Source organism: Saccostrea cucullata, unplaced genomic scaffold, assembly GCF_032062105.1.
Source record: "Saccostrea cucullata isolate Sc308-1 unplaced genomic scaffold, CSIRO_AGI_Scuc_v1 ctg7609, whole genome shotgun sequence".
Lineage (NCBI taxonomy): Eukaryota > Metazoa > Mollusca > Bivalvia > Ostreida > Ostreidae > Saccostrea > Saccostrea cuccullata.
The window spans coordinates 22,653-30,016 of NW_026927488.1; positions in this window are offsets into that span (position 1 = coordinate 22,653).

Here is a 7,364-nt window from a genome sequence, read left to right on the forward strand (position 1 = left end):
ACTTACCTTATTAATACTTCCCTTATTTATGGAAAAACACAGCAATCATTCGAACTTAAAGACAGCCAAATGATTTTGACCAAAAACATTGTGTGTTGCCTGCTATCGAATCGAGGCATTATGTTGGGATTAGATGGTTGAATTTACTTAAGCGACAGACTTGATAATGTGACAGTATATTGCATATTTTCAAGGATAGGCAGTTGGACATTATATCCACAACTTTTTCTACCTAATATATTTTGCAAGATCTGTGAACTAGTTTATTGGGTGTTTATGCACGATATTGAATCTTGTTCGAGGATGCTGAAAAGGACCTAGGGGGGGGGGGTTAAAAATGTACAACTGATAAGAATCACAAATTTTCAAATTTAAAATTGTGAAATTATTTGTAAATGTACGACTTGCACAACCGTTAGCAACCAAGTACAATGAGTTTAAAAACAACTTCGGATTACAGGACATACATAACTATGGATAGTAAAGGGAATATATAATATGACTGTTTTTATCGTTTTCTCGACTTTTACAGGACAATCGAGGGAAAGTTATACTGCAGTGGTAATAAGTTAATTCAGTGACATAATCATATAAACAGGTCTTGTTTGTACCAACAAATAAATTTGTCGTAATCTTATCTAACATCTAGTTTGTATGCATGCTTGAACACAACCGAGAGATGTGCGTAGTGAGAGCACTTGTATTAAGAAATTACATTAAACTGTTCTCAGCAGGTGAGCACCACAGGCCGTGGGCCTGTATGGTATATATTCTCCCGGGAACATATGTATGAAGAACTAATTAATGCCTCATTGTAAACGATGAGAACAAATTATGCTTATTGATTAAACATTAGAAATCATATGATTTGAAATCAGAATGCTAATTAAAAGAGGGAATGATAATTAGTATACCGATAATGACGGGCTTATTGAGCCTGAGAGATATTATACCTATTTAAGATCTAGACATGGAAATAGGTGTTTCCCTTTCTGTTAGATTTTCCATTCCCTTCAAGACGCTTAGACTTAAAGAAGAAAATACCGGGTATAAAACTTGACCGATGTTTAAGTTACCCTTAAATAGGGTAGTTCCCCGACTGCACGTATAAAGAGGTTCCCAAATCCCTGTGTACTCTTTTCTCATCCCCGGCTATAAAGTTAAATGTATAATCGTTCAAGTAACTTTTTACCCTGTATCATAAAAGACGGCTACAGGTACAGGCAATTGACATGATTGCTCCCACACTAATTAGGCAGAGACAGTTAATTGCTAAGGGGATAATGTGATCTGCTCATGTGATATTGGCTACCCTTAGTTTATTTTATTTTTTTTTTTTTTTTTTTTTTTTTTTTTTTTAACCAAATCTCCAGGTTGTTCGGTATTTATTTTAACATGTAAAGGGAGTCATATTCTAATGGATTATCCCCGATGTCGGTGAAAAGTTGTAGAGTATCACGAGAACTCCCTTCAGTATCATTCTTCAAATAACCCCATTGGAGTTAGTTGGAATTAATCACATATGAATGTTTAGTTATCTAGCTTTAGTAACCTATTGACAAGGTTTAAAATTTCATGCCAAGCATATTACAGTAAGGCCTGGTTGATTCACGGCTACCCGGAATGGCCCTTGGGGGGGGGTGTTCTGATAAGATTTGCGTTTTGTTGCTGTGAATCGAATTTACATAGTCTGTCTATTTCTAGCTCCAAGAACCCTAAACATGTTGTGAATCCCTGGGCTTTATCCATGTGAAGAGGTACAAATGTGTATCTATTTGAGCACACAGGCAATTGTCTGCCCATCCTGAAAAAATATTGATATTTTATTATTGATAAGTGATGTGTTGTACCTTAACCTGCTTATTTTGTAAACGACCAATTGCACTAATGTAGAGAATGTATAACATTTTATAATATGGAAATACTAGTATTTTGTCTATGGATTAGGCTTCCCTAAAATAAAGTCCTAACAGCTTACATCCTTATGTATAAATACCAGTATATACGTTTGCCCTATGTGTTTTAGATTTTTAGAGAAAATGGTCCTGCAAGTCTTCGAAACATGGCATCAACTGTGTCGAAAGTTATTCAGTGTTAACTGTTGTTTCCCTTGGGTTTATGTGTGCGTTACTGTGAAATGGAAGTGGGTCGGTAAAATAAGTGATCGAACGCGAGCAACCATAATCTTGAGCATTGTCCCGGTTGGGGATATTTTGAGGGATGGGCGTTTGTAATCGGGTCAAAATTGATACCCCTGACTCAACTACCCCTTACACTCACTTGCCCGGAAAAACGTCCCCATTTTGATTTTCCGATAAAAGTATGTTAGTTTTTGTCCCCGTTTATAAATTAATAACTTAAATTCTGATTTAAAACCCTTTTCCAAAGCATGGCACGACTTCTCGTTTTAGTCAAGAAGAATTTTTTAATCAAAGACAGTAAAGGGTTATGAGATTTAAATGACTTTGCATTCATATGCACTTGCGTTGACCTTATGCAAGTGTTAGACTGACACATGCTATATTTCATGCACCTGTGAACATACGGATAAGTTTTGATTTCCTATTATTATTTCTTATTTTTATTTTATTATTTCACCCTAAGAAGGCCACTTATTCGTGACCATCCCTTACCTAAAGTTGGCCTTTTGAATTATGTCCCTTGTCTTTGCTTGTACGTTTCCAAAATTTTGATTGAAATTATGTAACAAAAAAAAAAATAAATAAAAAATAAATAAATAAAAAATAGGCCTATATATATAAATAAATAAACTTGTGTCTATTTATAGCAATTTGTTAAATGAAATTTATTTTATGAATGAATGTATAATTATATATTTCTAAAGAACGGCTTGTATGATCTAGTTAGCATAAGACGTTATTATTTCAGCCTAAGAGGGCTACTTACTCGTGACCACCCCAACACGAGGCAGTGATTGGATAAATTATTTAAATGTATGGTTTTTCATCGAAGTGATTTAAGCAAGAGTTATTTCCCCACGGTCGGCATTTTGTTTTGTACTGTAGGTCGACATTCCAAGCTTCCTGGCTTCATTACATTCTAAGTTAACTTTGTTATTCTGGGCACCGAAATTACATTTTCGTGATGAAGATTGAAGTACTAGTTTGAAGTTTTTATACAGGTCTGTGATAATACGTAGCCGCTTTAAATTCATAGCAATATTCATTTGAAAATTAGACCGCTATATAGGGGCCTATAGGCTTAGTTTACCTTCAATCCGATGAAAGTATGCGTAATCGGATTTAATCTTTCAGTGAAAATGAACAAACGTGGTCTATTTGAGAAGACACTGTCAAGCTAAAACGTATTTTCTTTTTTAAAATATCGATCCAAAATTAAAATGATTGTATCGCCTGAACCAACCTACCCATGTGCTCGTCTGCTTACTTAGAAAGGAGGAAATTACGTCACGTACCAAGTATATATAGTCACTGTGGCATTTCTAACAAAAAAAATGGTATGCACAACCCGGATTATTCCGCGAAGCACATACTCAATCTAAAATGGGCAATGCACATGTATCACTGAGATAAAATCCCATATTCCTTGACGTTGCTTGAATATGGGTTAATATTTCTTTAAGATACAGGAATTTTTTGTATATAGAAGGTATGCCTGACTTGGACTAGTTACAGTTTTACTTAATGGTTTAAAGTGATTTTGGGTAACTAATCAAGATATTATTTAACAATCACTGGGCGCTTAACCATGTAAGCCTGCTATTATTTAGGAAACAGAGTAATCATGGTACAAATACCTTCTTAAAACGGATCCTTAAATCATAGCTTAAACTTTTTTCTTTTAACATGAACATAACTATGATATTCGAATTAACCTAATCACAACTAAAAGCTCACAGATCTGTGCATTGTTGACTTGCCAGACATGAAAGTGGATGTGGGGTAAACAATGTGAAATAAGACGCAAAACACGCAAAACACACACAACATGATGTTATCAGCTGGCATTCGATAAAAATTTACTATAAAAAGGAAAAATAAAAATTACAGGAAAAGTTCTTAGATCTCGCCATGTGAATATCGGATATCAGAAGAGGCACATAAAAATGAACTTGGTCATCAGTAGATATCATTATTCCGAATTAAAGAACAAAGCGAAAATTTAAAAACGAAATATGCGATAATTTCACTCCAATCTCAAAAGAGAGTAAATGTATACGAGGTGTGATCAAAAAGTTCGCAAACTAATTGAATAAATTTTAAAATATTTTTCAAAGTGAGATTTTGAGTTTATTCTTTTTCAAAGTAGGCACAATTTGTTGACTTACACAACATTCGATGAGTTTGTCATCAAATACAATTTATCATTGAGTCAAATGTTAGTCCATTATATATAAACTGAATTGACGACGGATTTTTCCGTAATTTCCCGATCATGACAATGAGCACACGGCGGGTGTGACCGGTCAGCAGGAGATGCTCACTCCTCCATGGCACCTGATCCCACCTCTGATGTTTCGGAGATCTGTGTTTGCCCTGCTCCTATTTTGAATTATGTTGTTTTATGGACTTTGATATTGAATGCTGTTTGTTATCTCCATATCCTTCTTTCATAAGTTTATTTATTGATTGTTTTGACAGTATTTGTTGAATTTTATCGATATTCATCTTGATTACGTTTCTTTACGGCATGATCATTCCTACGCGGTGCATAAATAACGGTTTATATGGAGGTCTCAAAATGAAATAGTTGTTTATCTTTTTTTTTTAATTCGTCATTGGAATTCTAAGAATTGAACATTCTTTTTTCAGAAGTTGTCGATTTGTCTTTTTTACTCACAAACTTTACATAAAAGTGCATTTAATTTTGTTAGTTAAAAGGCATGGAATTGTAATGACTGTTCAGTATTTTTTTTTATACGAACAAAATTTATATGTAAATTCGAGTTTCCATTAGTTCATTTTTCTTGAAATTGATCACCTACTGTTAAAATTTTAAGCATATGACTCAATGAAAATTTGTATTTGATGTCAAGGACATTGTATCGCCCATAGAACATAAGAAATGATGCCTTTAAACGAGACTGCTGAAATTTTTGTTTCATCAACTTGTTTATGAAAAATTTACCTCGTTAGAAATTGTTCATAGGTAAAGCATTATCTTGCATATCAAATCAACGGAGATATATAAACTCCGTATGCAGGTGATGAAGGCATATATTATTCATAAATAAGGGAAGTTACGATATCTAGAAAAGTAAAAATACACCACATACATAGGAAGTTAATGTCTCCTAACTGATTCGATATGCAAGATAGACAAAGCTCTACGTACAACCTATTTCTAAATCGAGACAAAGAATTGAAAAACAAGTTGATATAACAAGATAATCAACCTATTCTTTTCAATTAATCATTTCACAAGTTCTATAGTCGAAACAATCACCTTCACATCCATGTATATATACAAAAGAGTATATGAGGACATTAGTTCACCAAACCATGCATTGATCCGTATAACTCTCCCGCCTACAACTAAGTTAATTTTCAGAAATTAACATTTTCGATGAATTTTTAATATTTTTTTTTTAAGGTCTTCCGTTTCAGACGGAAGACCTTATAGTGATTCTACTGTTTTTTCTTATTATTATTCTTATTATTATTTTTTTCCCCAAATCTTGTCGGCAGGATTTCTCAGAGATGGTTGGACGGATTTTCCTGAAATTTTCAGGGATGATAGAGAATGAAAATATCCCGAGACGTTTTTTTCATTTTTTCAAAATTCACTTCCGGTCGTCAGATATGTCCGATTTCCGCTTTTTTCAAAAATATTTAATCCGAGTGCGAGATCTCAGAAACGGTAAGAGATTATGGCATCAAACTTACAGGGATGATAGATCTTGATAAGTAGGCAAATCCAATTGGGTTAAGATCGTCCGCCGTCACTTCCGGTCGTCACATGAAGTGTTCTTAAATATCGAAAATTTCAACTTTTCTTTTTTGAAAGTTTTTTAGCATCAGATTATAGCATCTTACTCTTAGTTTTGAAATATGTCAGTCCCACCGTAAACAAAAACGACAACTTCCGGTTATAAGAGAAAAACGGCATATTTTCAGTATTTTTCTTTCCCATAAATGTTTTTTATAGATAATGTATTTGAAATGGTTTTTGGATGTGTTATTCAGACTGCAAATGTCTACAGTTACGTCAAATATCTTTGGAAAAATCCACTTCCGGTCGCGTGATTTCCTGTCCTCAAAATGAATAGTTCTTATAGCTATATCTCTGAAACGGTAAGAGATGTAGACACCAAACTTATAGGAGTGGTATATCTTGACGAAAAGGGAAAAACATATGGCTTTAGATTGTCCGCCGTCACTTCCGGTCGTCACAGGAAGTGGTAAAAAAATCGGAAATTTCATCTTTTCTTTTATGGAACGTTTATTGCATCACATTATAGCACTTTATTTGTAGTTTCAAAAAATATCAGCTCCACCAGAAACAAAAATGACAACTTCCGGTTATAAATGAAAAAACTAAATAATTTGAATATTTTCTTTCCAATATATATTTTTTATGAAGACAGAAAGTGTTTGCAACTGTTTTTGGATATGTTATTCAGTCTGCAAATGTCTACAGTAACATCAACTATTTTTTTTTTAAATTCACTTCCGGTTGCGTGTGATATCCTGTCCTCAAAATGAGAAATTATTATAGCTAGATCTCTTAAACAGTAAGAGATTAAGACACCAAACTTTGACAAGTGGTATATCCTGATGAGTTAGCAATTCCATGAGTGATAAGATCGTCTGTCGTCACTTCCGTTCGTCACAGGAAGTGATCGAAGAATCCCCAAAAATTCAACTTTTCCCTTATGGAAACTTTTTTTTATCACATAATAGCATCTTATTTGTAGTTTTGAATAAGATTGATAACACCAGAAACAAAGACAACTTCCGGTTATAAGAGAAAAGCTTCATAATTTGAGTATTTTTCTTCCAGTAAATATTTTTTATAGATGAAGTATTTGTAATGATTTTTGGATATGTTATTAAGACTGTAACTGTCTTTAGGGTCAACGCCAATATCTTTATAAAATTCACTTCTGGTTGCATAATTCCTGTTGCCTCAAAATGAGAAGTTATCATAACAAGATCTCGTAAAGGGTAAGAGATTAAGACACCAAACTTTTACAAGTGGTAGATCTTGATGTGTAGGCAAAACTAGTCAGGAAAAGATTGTCCACCGTCACTTCCGGTTGTCACAGGAAGTGAACAAATGAATAAAAACTTTTCTTATGGAATCTTTCTTAGTAATACTTTACAGCTTCTTTTTTGTAGTTTTGAAATATGTCAGTCCCACTGGAAACAAAATGGACAACT